Source organism: Eumetopias jubatus, unplaced genomic scaffold (assembly GCF_037043125.1).
Source record: "Eumetopias jubatus isolate StellerSeaLion01/CBP00866 unplaced genomic scaffold, mEumJub1_p1.0 scaffold_14, whole genome shotgun sequence".
In the NCBI taxonomy this organism is placed as follows: Eukaryota; Metazoa; Chordata; class Mammalia; order Carnivora; family Otariidae; genus Eumetopias; species Eumetopias jubatus.
The window spans coordinates 83,954,907-83,973,321 of record NW_028274820.1 but is presented as its reverse complement, the minus strand read 5'-3'; the positions used below and the strand labels follow the sequence as shown (position 1 = coordinate 83,973,321).

General features: G+C 39.2%; 1 protein-coding gene across 1 annotated transcript in view; it reads left to right on the top strand.

Annotated features, from left to right (window-relative positions):
- GRM8 (glutamate metabotropic receptor 8) overlaps window positions 1-18,415 on the top strand; it is a 757,410-nt gene that overhangs the window by 129,060 nt on the left and 609,935 nt on the right. The gene's annotated exons all lie outside the window — the stretch shown is intronic.

Sequence of the window (18,415 nt, the reverse complement as noted above, 5' to 3'; positions counted from 1 at the left end):
GCATGTCCCTTCCTACTCCATAGTCCAGAAGGTGACTTCTGACAGAAAGCCAGGACTATCATAGGACTCATTTGTTTCCCTTTCTCAGAGATTATAGTCCTGAATTTATTTCATATATTTTGTCTAGTTTTCTAGCTGTTTAATGTGGTGGTGGGGTTACAGTTGGTCCCAATTATTTCATCATGGCCAGATGCATGATTCTGTACATTCAGTTTTGATCATACTGAATTTAAGGTAAGTTTGAAATTTTTAACTGGAGGTCCATTATCCAGTTGGTGTTAGATTTACATTTTAGAGGAGAAATCTGGGCTGATGAAATAAATTTGGGAATTGTAGTAATATGGTTGGTAATCAAAGTCATTAGTGTGATTGGATGTTATCACCTTGTAAGAATGCAAATATATGAAGAAGATTGGGCTTTGGATCACACTTCAAGGAACTTCAGTTTTAAATTCCAGGCAGAGAAAGATGAATTAGAGGAGGTAACAAAGAAGGAACATTTAGAGAGGTAGGAGAAAACTGGGAAAGCATGTGCAAGAGCCAGGGAGGGTATTGTCAAATTTTAATGATGCTGGTTCAAGTGAAATGAGGGCTGAAAATTGGCCATTGGATTTTGTTACATGAAAAGTTTTAGTGACCTTATCCACAGCAATTTCAGTAGAGCCCTGGGACGGAAGCCAGATTTAATAGTGAGAAGAGAGTAGGAGGTAAGACAATGAAGAGGGTAAGTTTAGATAATCTTTAAAAGTTTAGTTGTAAAGGGAGACAAAAGTTAGCTTGAGAGCTAACTGAATGACAGTTTCAGAAATGGTAACTTTTTTTTTCTTTTAAAAATTGTTTTAAATCTTTTTTTTAATTTTATTTATTTTTTGACAGAGACAGCGAGAGAGGGAACACAAGTAGGGGGAGTGGGAAAGGGAGAGGCAGGCTTCCCATGGAGCAGGGAGCCTGATGTGGGACTCGATCCCAGGACCCTGAGATCATGACCTGAGCCGAAGGCAGACGTTTAATGACTGAGCCACCCAGGAGCCCCCCCAAAATATTTTCTTTTTAAATAGGAAGGGCTTGAGTAAATACAAATGTAAATAAGAAGGACCCAATGAGAGTATAAAGTTAATGATTTAGAGAGAGGGGATATTCTATAGTGTTAAGAGCAGAAAACATGTTGCATGTGCATTCAGAGCACGAGTTGAAGCTTGATATTAGATAGAAAAAGTGATATATCATCTTGTAACAGAAGGAAGGGAGAGGGAATGGGTGCCTAGGAAGTCAGGTTTGTCAATTTGGTGGTGGGAAATTGAGAGCTTATCTTTAACTGATGGCTTTTATTTCTTATGAGAAAGAAAAATATGCATTGTAAAAATATTTTGAAGAATAATTGACCCATATTGATAGAACAGAAGAACTTTTGAAGAAAATTTGGTAATGTTTAATCAGAAACTATGAGCAGAATAATGCAGTTAAGTTTGTGTAAGTCCAGATGTGTTGATTATAATATCTGCCTGATGGTTAGTCATGATGGGACTCAGTATCCCAGGAGAATGGTTGGATAGAATGAGACAACACTGAATCAAGTCTACACCAGTCCAGAAAGAGGACCTCCAGATGATTAGGCCAATGGTAGCCTTCTAGCAAGAATGGAAGATTGGAGAGAAAACAGTGGCTTCTTTGCCTGTTCCTTCCCTTGCTAGAGGCTCCCACTTCTCTCTTTTCACTTTTCAGGTTTCTTTCCCTGTTTCTGATGTTTCAGTCCTCAAGCCTCACTGCTATCTCCACTAATCCTCTTCTTCTCAGTCTCCAGCCTTATTACTTTAATTATGGTTTCTCATCCAGTATTTAACTTTCTTAAAAAAAAAATATTTATTTGAGAGAGAGAGAGAGAGAAAGAGAGAGAGAGAGCGTGCGAGAGAGAGCAGCAAGAGGGGGAGGGGCAGAGGGAGACAGAAAGGGAGAGAGAATCTCCATTAGACTCCCCCCTGAGCAGGGAGCCAGAAGCAGCCCTGGATCCCAGGACCCTGAGATCATGACCTGAGCCAAAGCCAAGAGTCTGACGCTCAACCGACTGAGCCATCCAGGTGCCCTAGTATTTACCCTTCTCACTCTTCTTCACCCTTCTCCTGAAAATAGTCTCTTCATTACTTATTGAAGTCTTTTTTCCCCATCTTTCAGTCTTTCCAATTCTTCCTGTTCCTTTGTGTTTGTCCTGCTTAAAAAAAAAAACAAAAACAAAAACAAAAAGAACCACCTTGAATATGACTTGTCCCACTCTATTTAAGAAAGAAAAAGTCTAATTTTCAGTATTCCAAGTCCTAATTTAAGGTAGATTATATTCTTTCTTTTTAAAGGTTTTATTTAAGGGCATCTAAAAAGCAATATATAAGTCTCATCAAGTTTGAGGTTGAAATAGTATTATTTTTCAAGACAGAAGTACCTGAAAGGTTTTATTTTCTTTCCTTTTTTGCTTCTTCTTCTTTTTTTTTTTTTTAAAGAGCCCAATGATACTTACATACAGTCTCTGGCAAACCATTATGAAAACATTTACATATTTAGAATATTTAGAAAATTAGAGAGAATTGGAAAGACAATAAATGTCTTCATACATCTAAGTTATGGTCTATGAAAAAGGAGTTAGCTCTTCATAAAAAAATAAAAGTATATTTTCATTTAAGCACCAAAAATGTGAAAAGCTTTTGAGAAGCGGTGTTACTAGGTAGCCTGCAGATATTAAAAGTCAGGAATCCTGAATTGTTTTACTGTCACTACTAGGCAATAACATACGTGGATCATCTACTGTGTACAAAGTACTTTCCTAGAATCTGCTAAAAAGTAAGTATATTCCAGAGTCTTAGCTCACAAGCCTGCCCCCTGTTAGGGTAGTTGTTGTAAGGAATACATTTGTTCTTTAAAACTCAAGTGCAAGCAACTCTAGCACTGAGCCACATTGACTTGTATGTCAAGAAATTCAATCATTGTCATATTTGGGGCCTATACTAGTTTCAAGTGCTACAGAGATGTTCGCTATGGAGATGTGCACTGTAGGCCCCATGGGCTATTAAAAGGCAGTGACTCTGTTCCTTCCATGGGAAACACAGGTAAAAGTCTTCTTTGATGAGGTTCCTGGGTTCTCAGACATTGAAAGGGAACAAAATGAAGATCTCCATCCTTCCCAATCCCTGATGAAGCACTGCACTACTCTCTCCCTCCCTTTCCAATTCCTCCTCTTCAAACCTTGGGTGATCTTCCTTCTCTAGAGAATTCAGATATACAGCCTCTGTAAGCTAAGGCTTCTGAAAACAAAGCCCGTTTATTCTCTAGGGAACACAGGCTTGACTGCTTTTGTGGAGGGCACAAAAGGAGAAAAAAAGGAGGAAAAAAGGAAAAAAAAATTCTTTCATAGTTCTTCTAGAGCAATAAGAATCGATAAAAATGAGTATGTCACTAAATTATCCTGTTGCATATGAATGCTATGGGAAGTTTCTTGATGACAAGGTACATTGCATTTTAAATTTGACTTTCAATCATTCAGCCTTTGTCAAACTTTTGTTTTTCAAAAACCCATCCATTATTTTCAAATAAGCAATATGTTTTAAAAATCTCTTATGCTCAATACTCGACATGATGTATTCACTGGTCTATAGATTAACCATGACACAAAAATAAACTTCATGACAGCATTTGATGCAAGAATTGAAACACAATACTCTTAAAATATGACTACAATTTGTGAGTAGTGGGATATTTTTGGAAAGAAATTTCTGGCTTGTTAGGAGATGTTTTTCACCTTAGGGGAAGTGAACATCATGTTCAAGGCACCAACTTCTTCATAAAGTGAGCTTGGAGGGAGCTTTTATATCTCCTCATGATGATAACATCAAGATCTACCAAAATAATCCTTGCAATGAATGCATTTAAATCCCTTTGAGTATGATATGGAAAATTTTCAAAAGAAAATACAGGGCTCCTGAGTACACATTCAATGTTTTAGATTAGAGCAGTGCTTCTCCAACTTTATTGTGCATAGGAACCACCTGGAGATCTTGTTAAAATACAGATTCTCATTCAGTAGGTCTGGGGTGGGGCCTGAGGTTCTGCATTGCTAAGCAGCTCCCAGGTGATGCTGGTGCTGTGGGTTTGCTGACAACACTGAGCCCCAAGATTATAGAGAAAACTTCATTGACTATAGATATTGTAGTCAATGCTGGTATATCAGTCTTTTGGAATGTGAATATATCTTTCATAGCAAGCATATACCAAAGCATACTTCTTTCCTCTCAAGGAAATTAGGACCTAAATTTATTTTTTGAAAAGTCTTCATTTCTGGTGGCTAACCTGACCACTGAAAGACACAGGAAAGATGAGGGCCAGACAAGGTAGACCAAAGTCATTCATTGTATGCTGTAGGAGGTAAACACTCAGTACTGTGTAGTTAGAAGTTGTTACAAACAATAAAGTATGTAGCACTTACATACATTTGGAATCAGGCTGATTAGCTTGATGTGGTTTGAGACTTTTGGTATACCAGTTGGCTTCCAGTTTATGCTGGTAAAGATGTAATAAGTTTTGGACATGTTTTGACATACAAGTTGGACACTCAAGATATTTCAAGTACACGGGTGTGGAGCTCAGAAAAGATTTATACTGGATGGACAGATTTGGAGCGGGTATGAAGTAAAAAGAAAAGAGAGTGTAGATCATATCCTAAAGAAGACTAACAGTTAAAGGAAGAAACACAGGAATAATAGCCAACAAAGGAGATAGAGATTTATGAGGAAAATTGGGAGACTGATTTTTCACAGAAGTCAAGTAAGATTGTTTGCATATAGTAGGTGATTAACAAATGCTTGTTGAAATGGAAACAAACAAACAAAACCAGACTGAACTGGGCTCATGGACACTTTGTACAAAGACCACTGAATTGTTTGATTTTCCTAAGCATATTCTTTCCTATGTTGGTTTCTATCAAATACTGTCCCCTCTGCCTGGAATACCCTTCAGTCTCCTTCCACCTTTCTTGATTTCCACCTCTGCTAATCACCCCCTGTTGTTTTTGCACATGCTTTTTCTGGTCTTTGGGCCTCAACTATCCCCTTGGCTCCTGATTGTCCTTGTGGACCTGGATGATTGCTGCCCAAACTACTCAAACTCTACCTGTTCCCACATTGTCTCTGACCAATTTGCTGGTACCCAACTGGGTTAGGAAGACTTCCTCCACAGAAGGGACTATAGCAATTGGTAGAAACCAAAGAAGGAGATATTTACTTATAGGAAATGTAGGAAATGTTCATATTTCCTTTTCACTATGATGACTTACATGGTGATGGTAGTGTCCAAGCTCTAGCTGAATCATGACCTGAGACCCTGAGAGAGTTGTGTATGTGACTGGAAGAGGTGAGAACAGGAAACTGTGGTTGCATTTTTAGGAATGTGGGTACTTGTGGGAGGCAAAGCTACTGAAGAATGAACATTTTAAAGTAGACCTGAGGTAGTAGAGGGTAGAGGTGTTTAAGAGATGAGTCAAGATTCACACTGCCTGTGTTTGAATCCCATTCTACCATTTACAAATTATTCAGCCTCAGGCAAGTTATATAACTTCTCCAGGTCTCAGTTTTCTCATCCATAAAATTGGGATAGAGCACTTAGCAAGTTCTTGGCCAATACAACATGCTAAAAAAATGTTAACAAAACCAACTACACACACATACATATGTATAGGTATGCCCGTGTACATACACATGCACACACAGAGTTTCATTAGTTAGGTGTGCAGATGGGATATGACACATAAAAGAGTTTATCAAGAGCAGTAAGCTAGCCCTCCCCTGTGGATGGGGCAGAGATGGTAATGAAAGGGCTAATTAGTCCACTTTGGAGAAACTTAATGTGCTGCCCTTTGAATATTAAGATGATAATGATGTTGCTTGGTAGAGGAACATGTGCTTGGCACATTCTTCAATATGTAGTGGAATAATAAAATATGACTCATTTGCATTCTTTCATCTACTTTTGCTATTATCCAATGATGGCCATTTATGAAACCAACTATTTGGTCTTTGGAATGTGGTTTTTTTTTCTATGTAAATGGAGCTGTAATTAAGACCTTTAACCTCATATGCACCTTCCTCTAACATACTGAGTTCACTAGCTTAGACAACATAAAGGAAATGAAAATTTCAGTGGCATTTGGCATTTGGTGTTCAGAATCAGTACCTGAATGCCAGCTGGGGGATAAATAATCAGTTGAAAACCAGGATATCAGTGAATATGGGTAATCACTGAAAATCCAAGAAATTGTCAATTGGGAGACTTATTTACGCAGACAAATGTCCTTATCAACATTCTGCCTTATTTTCAAGATTCAAATCATATATTATTGAGTGATAAAGTGCTAGTCTAAATGGACTATTTGCCAGCTTAAGGTTTATTGACTTCAATTCATTGGTTATAATTACTAACTTTTTATTTTTTTAATGTTTTACTGCTGACACGCTTGGGGGAAAAATTGAACCATAGTGGTGATTGCACAGCAAGAAAATCAGCAGAAGAGGAAAATTAAATGCTAGGTGACAGTTTTAAGTCAGCAGTGGTGGGAATGAGTGGGTGGGTGAGTTAAATTTTTAAGTGATTTGGCAAATGATGCTAAGAATGTGCCACAGCATCATTTTGGTTTTTTCTAATGTAACAAATCATAATTGATCATTTTTTTGTGTTCATGTAAAAAAACCTCTTTACAGAAAATTTTTACTGTCCTAAGGAACTCATTGAGAAGTTTCCCCCACCTTTTGTTTAAAAGAATATTTAGAGATAGATTTCATTTCAAAATCCCAAGCTGCAGGGGCGCCTGTGTGGCTCAGTCCTTAAGCGTCTGCCTTCAGCTCAGGTCATGATCCCAGGGTCCTGGGGTTGAGCCCCGCTTCGGGCTCCCTGCTCAGTGGGGAGCCTGCTTCTCCCTCTACCACTCTCCCTGCTTGTGTTCCTTCTATTGCTTTGTCTCTCTCTGTCAAATAAATAAATAAAATCTTTGAAAAAAAAACAAAACAAAAACAAAATCCCAAGCTGCATGAAAACTTTTTCAAGAAGGTATATCTTTTACTCTGGAATATAGTGAAATCATGGCAGTAGTGGTTAGAAATAATGAAATCAGGGAATGACATTCTCCTTGTCTCTCTGGGATGCTGGGTCACTGAGCAGAGTTTTCAGAGGTGGACAGATTCATTTATTTCTCTTTCCACCTCCTGAGAGGTGCTGAAAATATATATTATCTTGTAAGGGGGAAAAAGCCCAAATTATTCTCCTCCTGGGTTATTTCTAACCTGCTTCTCATGTCTTTTGAAATCCTATCCCAAAGCCTTCACTGCCTGAGTGAAAATGAAGTGTTTCTTTTACTTTTCAATCACTTTTTTACTTTCCTAAAGGAAATAAATATCAGAGCTTATAAGTAATATAAAGTATGCTTCCCCCCACCCCCCCCCCGTGCCCTTGCCTTAAAGTTGTCTTTTTTTCCTATGGGCTTAGTTTCTGCTGGATTTATCCATTCTTTCATTTCCCATCTATCCATTCATTTGTTCATTCATTCCCAACCCTTATAAACCTCAGGATCTATGAGAACATAATGCAATTCTTGCTGATAATTACATAGTTATTTTCTAAAATGGTTCTGATATGAGAACCCAAATTATGCTTATACTAGTTGAAAATAGTATGTGTAAAAATCATGGGAAATGGTGGTCTTTGTTATAATATTATGCAGCCTGTGGCAAGTTTCTGAAATTAAGTACCTGTTAGTAGACTGCCCCTCCTCCTCACTTGTGCAAATTGGGTGGTTTACACATCTGAAGGGAGGCTGAAGTGAAAGACAATCTGTGGCTGGTGTTCAGTGTTCCTTTCCTTTTTTCCCTTACCTTTTCATGTGTCAGCTTAATGTCATTTCCTCAAGGAAGCCCTCCCAATCCCTCTCGGAGCAGATGAATTACCCTGTTACTCTTTGTAGCCTGTACTTCTCTTTCCCAGTGCTTATTACAATTGCTGTTAAATGTTTATTTGGGTGATTGTTTCTTTAATGCCTGTCTTTTGCATCTGACCATATGCTTCATGGGGTTGGAAGGACCTTGTATTGTTCGCTGCCCTATATCCAGAGCCTGTCATGGTGTCTGGAACATAGTGGGAGCTAATTTGTTGAATGGACTAATCAAAAAGTAACCATTAAAAAGACATTATATTTAATTTAACCACTAATCAGAAAAAGTATGTGTATTGAATTAGCCTTTTTAGTTTGCAATTTTACATATATACTGGTTATCATTTTCTAGAAATTACAGTGTACTGAAATGTATAGAAATCAGAAAAAAATAGTGTTCACTTATTTTTTGAATAAGGAAAAATTGAAGGTCAAGAAAAGCCATAAATTAGAAGAACTAGAGAACTAGTTCGAATATTAAAGTCCCTTCCTTAAAAAGTGAAGGTTTTAAATCCAACTTGCTATTAGAATTTTTGGATGAATATATGCAGGGTGGTTAGGCTTAAAAATTCCCACACTACTAGTGACTTGATAGATTATAACAACTCTTTCCCTTAAGGAGCTACTGTGCTTTCTCATTGTGAAATGTAATTAGCAGCCATAAAAAAAGTTTATTAATCTTATAGGGTATAATTATGGTTGTTTATATGTAAATTTTTTCATGTTCATGGATTGCTTGTCTTTCATTTTAAATAAACAGGTCAGAATGTCATTACCAATTTGATTAACATCATTACTGTTCATTTTCAAACAGGGCATTACTTATTTTTCAAAAGAAATTTCAACTGAATTGGTTAGTTTTAGGGTTGGAATTTCCAATAGCCAAACCAAAATGTCATAGTGTAGATGTTGTGCCAAAAGTATTTGAAATCATATAGTTATGAAAAAATTGTATAACATAGGAAAGTGGAAATCTGCACAGTTGTACATAAATTTATTTAAAGTGTTTAATGATCAGTGATGAATGATACCTGAGATGGATTGCATCTGCTTGCCCCTCATATCCACCTTTTTTCTCTCTTTTGCCTTCTGTTCACTGTGTTGGGAAACGATTCTGTCCCAACAACATCAACAGGTTCTCTTACTCCTTGATTTTCAGTGAGTTTGGTCAAGGAGGGAGTCAGCAGGAGGTCAGGGTATAATTCTTTTGAATCCCTTTCTGTGGAGTGACCAGGGACTGGCTATGTCTCCCTAGGGAAGCCATTGCATCTTTCAAGATGGCTTTCATTCATGACTCCTTCTCCTTTGTGTAACTGCTTCCTTCTCTAGCCCTTAGGGCCCAGAGGTGGCACCTGCCCCCTTCTGACTTTTACTGGATCTTGGCTTTACATTGCCATTGCCTAAATACTGCCCCAGCCTTGAAAATAGTCCCTTTATGAACCCTTCTGGAGTTACCCTAGTTTGAGTGTGCCACTTCCCTGACTCATACAGTACCTTTGCGAAAGTGGTGAGAAATGTACCCTATTACAATTCAGTAGAATATCCAAATGGATTGCCTGAAACCAAGAAATGACTTTGTAAGTGTAATATATATTCATACTTTCAGATACATATATGTACAAAAATGTACTCTTTATGTTTTGAAGAAAGTGTGCCTCCTATGACTAGATCTTCATATTTGCCTCTGAAATTTCAGATTCATATCAGTAACAAGCCATCTTTGAATTATTTATCTAGGAGTGAGAATGAATTGACCTTGTCTCTCTTCTCTCTGGTTGGCTTTGTTATCTGTGCTGTACATTTGTGAGGAGGATTCTGGTGAGGGGTACAGTCTGCATCCTGGCCCATAATGAAATTAAACTCGTGACCTTAAAAGTACCAACAGCATGCTATACTAAGCTATGTTAATGAACCACAGGCCCTTTCAGTGTGGGTGTGTAGGTAGAGTCCTCTTACTCTGAATGAGCTGATGTTGGGGAGAAGGATAAAAACAGAGCACAGTGAAATCTCTCTCCTTGTCTCTTTCTTTCTCTCTTTTCATGGCCTCCACAATTTCCTGTTTCAATAGACTTCCTCCCTTTTCTTTTGCTAAGCTCCACTGTGTAGCAACACACAAAAGTTTGTGTCCCTTTGAATCAACTGTGGGAATTAAACCGAGAGGAAAGCCAGGAACTGAATTTCACACTTGGCACTAACTTATACAAATAGGAATATTACTATCTGTGCATTGTGCAGGCAGGATTGCTTTGAGTAGGTCTTAGTATGGGAGGAGAATAGTACTTCCTCATGTTTTTGGAAGCAAACTGTGGATAGTCATCACTCTTCATTATAATTCCACTCTTTGGCTCTACTTTTCCTTTCTCCTTTCCTTCTCATTCATTTTTGTGAAGCTGAGAGGAGCATGACAGCTCAGGACAGTGAGGAGGGGAGGATCAATGCTGGACATTGACTTCTAGCTCCAATCTCCTTATTTTTATCTAATTTCTGATTATATACTGATGTTTTGCCAAGAGCAGCTAGTGGTTTTAATACCAGAAAAGTAGTCACATCTGAAATGACGAAGTTAAATGGCTGTAATCATTATGGTTTCCTGGACCTGGTTCTGTAACAACAATAAATCCATTCCAAGACCAGGTGGCAGGAAGTTATCATAGTGATGGCTTTTGTTGCTAAGGCTGGCATTACTGAGGAAGTTCACAGGCAAACACTACCCCCTGAGGAAACAGCATAGCTTCAAGCTGATCTTTCACTGGAGAAAACCAATGATGCTATTGAACAGCATGAGGAACCCACCCCACAAACCTCCTCCACTAAGTTCGACAATCAATGGACAAGGTTGTTTGTAGAGATAAACAAGAACAAAAACCTTTTTGGCAGAAATTGATGGTGAAGATGTTTGTGACTCAGGTCTTAAATTGTCTTCTGTCTGCAAACCTGTCCTCAGATGTATATAAGTGTCTTACAGAGAGACTTAAATTTACCAGGATTCTGAGGCAGTTCCTCTGAGCTGTGCTTCAGGTGGCTCATTGCTAGTCTTGTCGGGAGTGCCTTGGCTCTTTAGGGATCTTTGTCAAACCAGAAACTGAGAAAAATGGATGCAGGATTCATAGTGTTTTGAATAGACAAGGCAAGTTTTATGCTAATCCACAGTATTTTGATATACAAACAGTGGGAAGCCCAAAAAAGGCAGTTGGAGTGGAATTATAAGCTTCTTGGACCATGAATGAGTATTTATTGTGTCTAAAAGTCCCTCAGCCCCTTTGCAACTCAGTAATGTCCCATTTTACCCTCTCAGTCATGTGCAGTCAGACTCAGTGATGGCAGCAGGGAGAAACACAGTCCATTTAAGGGAGATTAGAAGCACTCTCAGCCCTGTCTAGAATATCCATTTTACAGATGAAGATAAGCAAGAAGGGGCAAATAATTTAAAAATCTCTGACTTTGGTCCTTGATTAGAAATGTAATTTTTATTCTTCTTTAATGACAGATGGAAGTGTTTGCCAAGATAGTTATGAAATTTTCATGGCCGTTTTCAGCATTTCAAAAAGCTTAGTGGCAGTTGTATGCTTCCCTACAATGAGCCTGCATAGCCACAGTAGAAATGACACTTAGTTGATTTGACCTGGAATTTTATCACCTCAGCTTGGTAACAACAGATATGCTGATCAGAAGCTTTAGCAAATGAATAGATCTTTGAGTAATAAAGAAAATGGGAAATGGGTGAATTTTTACTTAAATAGTTTTATAGAAAAATCTTTCAAAATCACAATGCATGGAGAAAAATAATAAAAGGGGTCCTTGATTGATTGGTGGATGTATTAATTTTTCTTTCAATGAATATTTATTGAACCTCTACTATGTGTTAGAAGCTCATGTTACAGTTGTAAACAACACAAAGAAGACCCCTGTAGAATCTACATTTTCGTAGGGGAAATGGTATACACAAATTGACACAGGCTGTGATCAAGTGTAATGAAGGAAATAAATAGGGTGATGTACTAAATGAGGGTGGGGAGACCCCTGTAGGAAGGAAATCAAGGAAGGTCTCTTTGAGTAGGAGACATTTGAACTAAGGCTGAAGCATGAGAAAAACCTGGAAGGACTTGGGCAAAACATATGGAGCAATAGACATGAAGCTTGGAGGGCAAAAAGGGCTTGGCTGTGTCAGGGAACAGAAAGGAAGCCACTGTGGCTGGATCAGGTGAGTGAGGGGAAAGATGTCAGATGCCAAATCACAAGGATCCTGTAGCAAGATGTTTGGGTTTATTATAAGAGCAGTGGGAAAAAACTGAAGGGCTTTGGGCAAGATTTTTATTTTATCTGATTTTTTTGAAAAGATCAGTTTGGTTACTGGTGTAGAATAGATTTGGGAGAGGCAAGAATGGAAGCAGGAAGAACTGTCAAGTGCCTTTAGGAATCTAGATATTGCAATGGCTTGGACTAGGTGTGACTTTTTTTGCTCTACCATTACTGGGGCATGACCTGAAATGGCTAATTGAACTTTAGACATCATGTCCGAATTCTGGCCAACAGGAAAGAGGGAGGTGCATGAGAAAGACATATTCTTTTCCTTTAAGACCATTTTTCAAAATTTACCCTCACCACTGCTAATAATCATAACTAAGAAGGCTGGGGAAATATCTTCTTCTGAGTGGCCAAGTTCTAGGTAAAAATCTGGAGTTCTGTCTAGAAGAAGTAGAGAACAGTCATGAGAGGAAAATAATCTCTGCTAATTCTTATTTAAAATATATACATACTATACATATTTGTTTATTTTTATTAAAGTATCTAAGAGGTTATAACTGAATTTCTTTTTTCTAAAATAGAACTTTTGCTTCCTTGAGTTCCAAGTCAGACTTTGGCCTCTCGTAGAGTTTGTAAGTCCAAGATTCACAGAATGACTAGCTAAATGTGGATCAAGTAATTAGTTTTATTAACAGCTGGGCAAACATCAAATAACTTCCTCATACACACAGCTGCCTGTGAGAACTGGACTGGAAAGCATTTAGTGTGGACTTGAGACCAAAATGGTGTCTCCTACTCCCACACCACATCTCAACTTAGGACTGCACAGAAGACTTGAAATCAGCTTGTTTAACCAGTGACATGGGCTTCAAGCCTCCCCTCCAACACCTGGTTGTTAGTGGAATATGGAGAGGAAGGGTGGACTTCTTCCCCGGGGCAGAGAGGCCTAGCCTGGTCTTCTAGCCATACAGAGAAAAGAAGCCTGGTATGTATGTGGGCAGGTCAGAGAATGAAGGCAGGGCCTGTTAGTGACTCTTGCCCCATAAACATAGAATCTGACCTCTCATTCTGTTCTCTTTCCCTTTGGGCAGAGGAAGGTAAAAGGTAGAGATCTAGGTAGAAAATACACATTATACAACTCCCCCAGAGAGGTAAGGTTAGGGGTAGGAATCTCTTCTTCTTTGGACTCAAGTGAAAATGTAATGGAAGAAGAAGAGTTTTTTTCCCTAACCAAACCAATTATCAGAAAAGTGGAAGCTAAAGCACTTTTTTTAAGGAGAGTATGGTGATGAGTATCTTGTGTTGTGCAAATTAATTGCCTCAAATATGCTTTATTTGTGTAATGGAAATATGACCTTAATTTAAGTACACATCATATTCTTTTTTTTTTTTTTGTAAGATTCTATTTATTTATTTGACAGAGAGCAGGGAGAGTGTCAGGCAGAGGGAGAGGGAGAAGCAGTCTCCCCTTAGAGCAAAGGAATCCCAATGCGGGACTCGATCCCAGGACCCCGGGATCATGACCCGAGCTGAAGGCAGTCGCTTAACCAACTGAGCCACCCAGGTGCCCAAGTACACATCATATTCTTATGGAAACTCAGCACAAGAAAAATAAGTGATTAAAAGCAAAATGACAGATGTTTTCAAGTGATGCAATTTGCTGTTATAAGGCACTGAAAGAGAAAGAAAGGAACAGAAACAGGCATGTAAGGACAGTGGTAGAGAAGACTGGAAGGGAAAATGGATGGAGAAGGGTTAAGAGGTTAGGGCATGGCTGAGGATGGGGAAGCACGGCAGTGGATGTCTCTTCTACAGAGACCTGAAAGAGTGGGTGTATTAGTCAGGCTTCTGGCAGGGGTAATGGGAGAGACGTTAACAAAAGTACTATTTATAAGATGTGGGCACAGATAAAGGACCCAACACTGGATGGGAAGTACTCAGGAATTGGCAACACTGGGAAGATCTGAGGGGTAAGGGTAGAGAGTAGTCACTAGAACCTTGTAAGAACTCTAGCTGTGGATGAGGGCTTAAGTAGAGAAACACCAAGTTGGTGGAAGAAGGAGTTGGGAGAATTAATACTCTCACTTCTATCTTCTGCCCTCCCATCTCTGTTGGTGTCTCCCAATGGCCAAACCCAGGTGGAAGCCTGAGGTGAGGGAGCTCAAGTGAGATAGTCACAGAGCAGCCTCCTCGGACATATAGTGGGAAGGAGAAGGAGTAAGAAGGGCAAATGGAGAATAGTCTGTCCAATATTTTGCTGGAATGCAGGGCAGAAGGCTGTGGGGAAGAGTCTGCATCAAGATTCCTGCCACAGTTTAATTAATTAATTGTCTCCAAATATTCGTTGAGCATTTGCTCTGTCAGATGCTAGGGATACCAAATAAATCAATAGACAGTTTTCCCTTGGGAGGCTCATAAGCAAGCACATAGTCATGGTTCTCATGTCAGATGATGGAAGTTATGGGAGCAAGGAGTGGCAAAAGACTGCTCTGCCTGAGAGAATGAGCAAAATCTTCCCAGGGAGGAGGTGACTTTTGAGTTGGATATTGAATTTGGGCAGAAGATCTCCAGGTGGACAGAATGGGCTTCACAGGGAACAGCATGGGCAGGGGTGCAGACTCCATCAGGGCATGACAGGGAAGACAGGAGGTTAGGAAGGAGGATGGGACAGAGTCTGTCATCAGGGTTTGGTGACCCAGACTGAAGAGTTTAGATATATTTTGAATGGGCAAGTGAGAGTTAATAGAGGCTTATGAAGGATGTTATTTGTTACAAAGAATGAGCTGATGAAGAATGCTTTTCCTAACACACTCTTTTCTTGGTACATTCTCCTTCTTTTCTTTTCTTTTTTTTTAAGATTTTATTTATTTGAGAGAAAGAGAGATCATGAGCCGAGGGAGGGGAAGGGGCAGAGGGAGAAGGAGAAGCAGACTCCCCACTGAGCAGGGAGCCCAATGCGGGGCTCGATCCCAGGACCCCAGGATCATGACCTGAGCTGAAGGCAGATGCTTAACTGACTGAGCCACCCAGGTGCCCCCATTCTCCTTCTTTTCTTTCTCATTTCCCTCTCTACTTCTGTCCCTCACTTACCACTCTTTTTTTTCCCCACCTTTCTTTTTTTACTCTTGTTGTTTCTAATAAATGAAACTCAGAGTGAAGGGATTAGTTAGGATGGATTTAGTGGAAAGAAAAGAAAAAGGAACATTCTAGGTTTTAAGGAAAAAAATCCCACTTCAGTTGCCAGTAGGGGGTTAATTGAGGATAGTGGAAATATTGGGAATGCTGGCACAGAAATTAAAATGCTTAATGAGCCAATGCTTAGTGGTCAACCACAATAAAATTAAAATGAGATGCAACTTCATAATGACTTGAAAAGTTTCTTAAAATATGATCAGTATACCCTGATGTCTATTATTGTAGACTGCAACATAGCAAAAATTGAGCAAATGAAAACACAAACGTGTACTCTCACTTTTCCACACCTTGATCTGCAAAGAGAAAACTCCTCAAGACTTTGGGGAATAAGTCCTTTACCTAATTATTCAAGCAACCATTTTCTATCTGCACTTTTATTTTATATACCCTTTACACCTGTTTAATTAATCCTAAACATGATGCTGACTGCTAATTAAACAGCCCTGGAAGTGACTGACTGAAGGTAGTAATTTGAGATAATTAGTTTTGGTTTCAAACACTCAATTTTCACACTTTGCACTCATTTTTAGAAAGGGGTGGCTCATTATTATAAGCAGGGTGGGGGTTGTGTAAGGCATTTTACTGCTGGACTCTGAGTAGCTGAGGAAGTGGGAAGATTATTATATATCCAAATAAGACAAGGCAATGGTATAGTACTATAGAATTTGCTATAGAATGCTCTCCTATCTCTTCCTACACACATACACACAGACACACACACACACTCACACATGCACAGAATTCCTTCCAGAGTGAAAGTCAGGCTGCTGAATCTTTTTCATTAGAACATAGACATGTACATGCTCTTGATCTTTGGGAGTTTTATTTAGTAGACGGTAGATCTCACTGAGCCATTCACTGTCTCTTTCCCAGGTTATTTAGAAGCAAGCAATAGAAGGTGAAAGAGGCCCAGATTTGGTGTGTGGTTTGAGATTTGAAGGGGTGTCCTTGCTGAGGAGTCATAGGCAGAAGGTCTAATCAAGGGAACAGTCTTCCAAGATAGGACCAGTGTATCTAGCAGAGAAAGCATAGGGGCAGGAAGGAGGCAGGACAGACTGGTTTTTATGGTCCCACAATGTTAATAAGCAAGTTAACATGGTCCCATCAGGAGAACAGGACCAGGAAGAATTGGGGGTTAAATAGGATAAAATCATTGTATAGTTAATATACATAGATACTGGTTACACAAAAGCAGAATGGATCCTGCAGCACCCTGGAGAGCTCCAAGCACATTGTTCTAAGTGCCGCTCCTGTTAACTGAGGCTTTTATATCTTGGAAAGTTTAGTTTCACTTTACTCGCTATCAATATGGAGTAGGACTCTCTAGACCCATGAAAGGTTATTCAGATGTTGAGGGCTTTTCAAGGATGTCAAGAGGAGAGTCCACTCCATGGGGACTTGGAATTATCTGGCCAGGGTGTGGTGGGTGACCGATTCTAGACTGTGCAGTCAGCCCCATGTGGGAAGATAGAACTGCAGCCTCTTTGACACCTTAGTACTGACATTACCTGCAGGATCAGATGGAGAGCAAAGTTAATTATTTTATGTACCAGTCAAACCTGCATCTTTAACCAAGCAACCTGACTTAGGGCATCTTGGAGTCATTTTGACCTCTGAACTTACACACTATGGCAGGGCAGCAGAAGCGTGGTGAGATGCATATTTGCATAGCTCACACTCCCAAATTGCCCTTCTTTCACTCTTGTTACTTTCCTTGGCTTTAACTTCTTCATAATGCGCCCCCTGCCCCCCCGCTGTGTGGCCTTCTTAATCTCCAGTCCCAAAGACTCTTGAATTCCATATCCCAATATTATTGCCTACTTTTTAGTTGCTTTCATTCATTTCATAGGAAGCTCAAAAGAAGCCAATAAAAAATTAAACTCACAATTTTTGTCTTCCAAATCTCCTCTTTTTCTATGTATCTTGGTAAATAGCAAACATCATCTACCCAGTTACCAAAGTCATAGAAATAAGAGTCATTCCACATTTCCCCTCATTACTTTCACCTTTCCTTGCTTTTTAGATACTTATAGGTTCTACACCCTTCCCCACCCCCATTCTCCCCCATCATTGCCTTAGTTTCAGTTTTCATTGCTTAGATTTCTATAGTAATTTTCTAACTGGTTGTTCTGCATCTAACATGGCTTTCTTTTGATTTATCTCTAAGCATAGTGTGGGCCCACCTGTATTAGATTCTTCTGGAGAGCATATTAAAAAGCAGATTTCTAAACCTCTAGACATACCAAGTCAGAATTTTCGGGAATGGGGCTATTGAGGTGTACATTGAAATTTGAGGGCTGCTACTTTCTCCACTGCTGCCAATGTGATCTTTCTAAAACAAATATCTGATTATGCCACCATCTTAGTTAGTCATTCTGTGCTACCCCATGCCTTTGTGATAAAATCCACACTTGTTGTCAGACCTGACTAGCCCTTTGTCCAGCTTTGCTGTTTATTTGCCGACATTCCTCCCTTGCTATCCTGCATTCCCTCCATGTGAAATGCTGCAATTCCTGGAATCTACCATGCCCTTTCTTGACTGTATGCCTTTGGGCATGCAGTTCTTTGTGGCTGAAATGTCCTTCCTCACCTTGTTTGCCAGATTTCTTTCATCATCTGTGCCCCATCTAGCCTGAATGTCCTTCCACTGTACTTCTTCAGCATCCATATATTCTTCTATCCTAGCGCTTTTCACTGGTAGAGTAAAAGTCCTTGCTTGGATATATGAGTAAATGTTACTCATTTTTATATAAAATTTTTACAAATTTTAAAAGGTTTTTAGGGGGAGATTGTGGCATGTAGTTAATTTGTTACTTTGAATTTATTTAGGATAAGTGACATAGGATTCCTAGTTTTCAAAATCTGGCAATTCATCCTATGTATGATAGAAAATTGTCTCTTTTCCTAAAGAAATTATAGTATAGATTCCCGTTTTGTAATTTTTTGGGTGGGCAGCTGGAAAGATCTTTTTATTAGAAGGTACATAGTTGGTTGTTCCCAAATCTTTCTGTGGCACCCAAT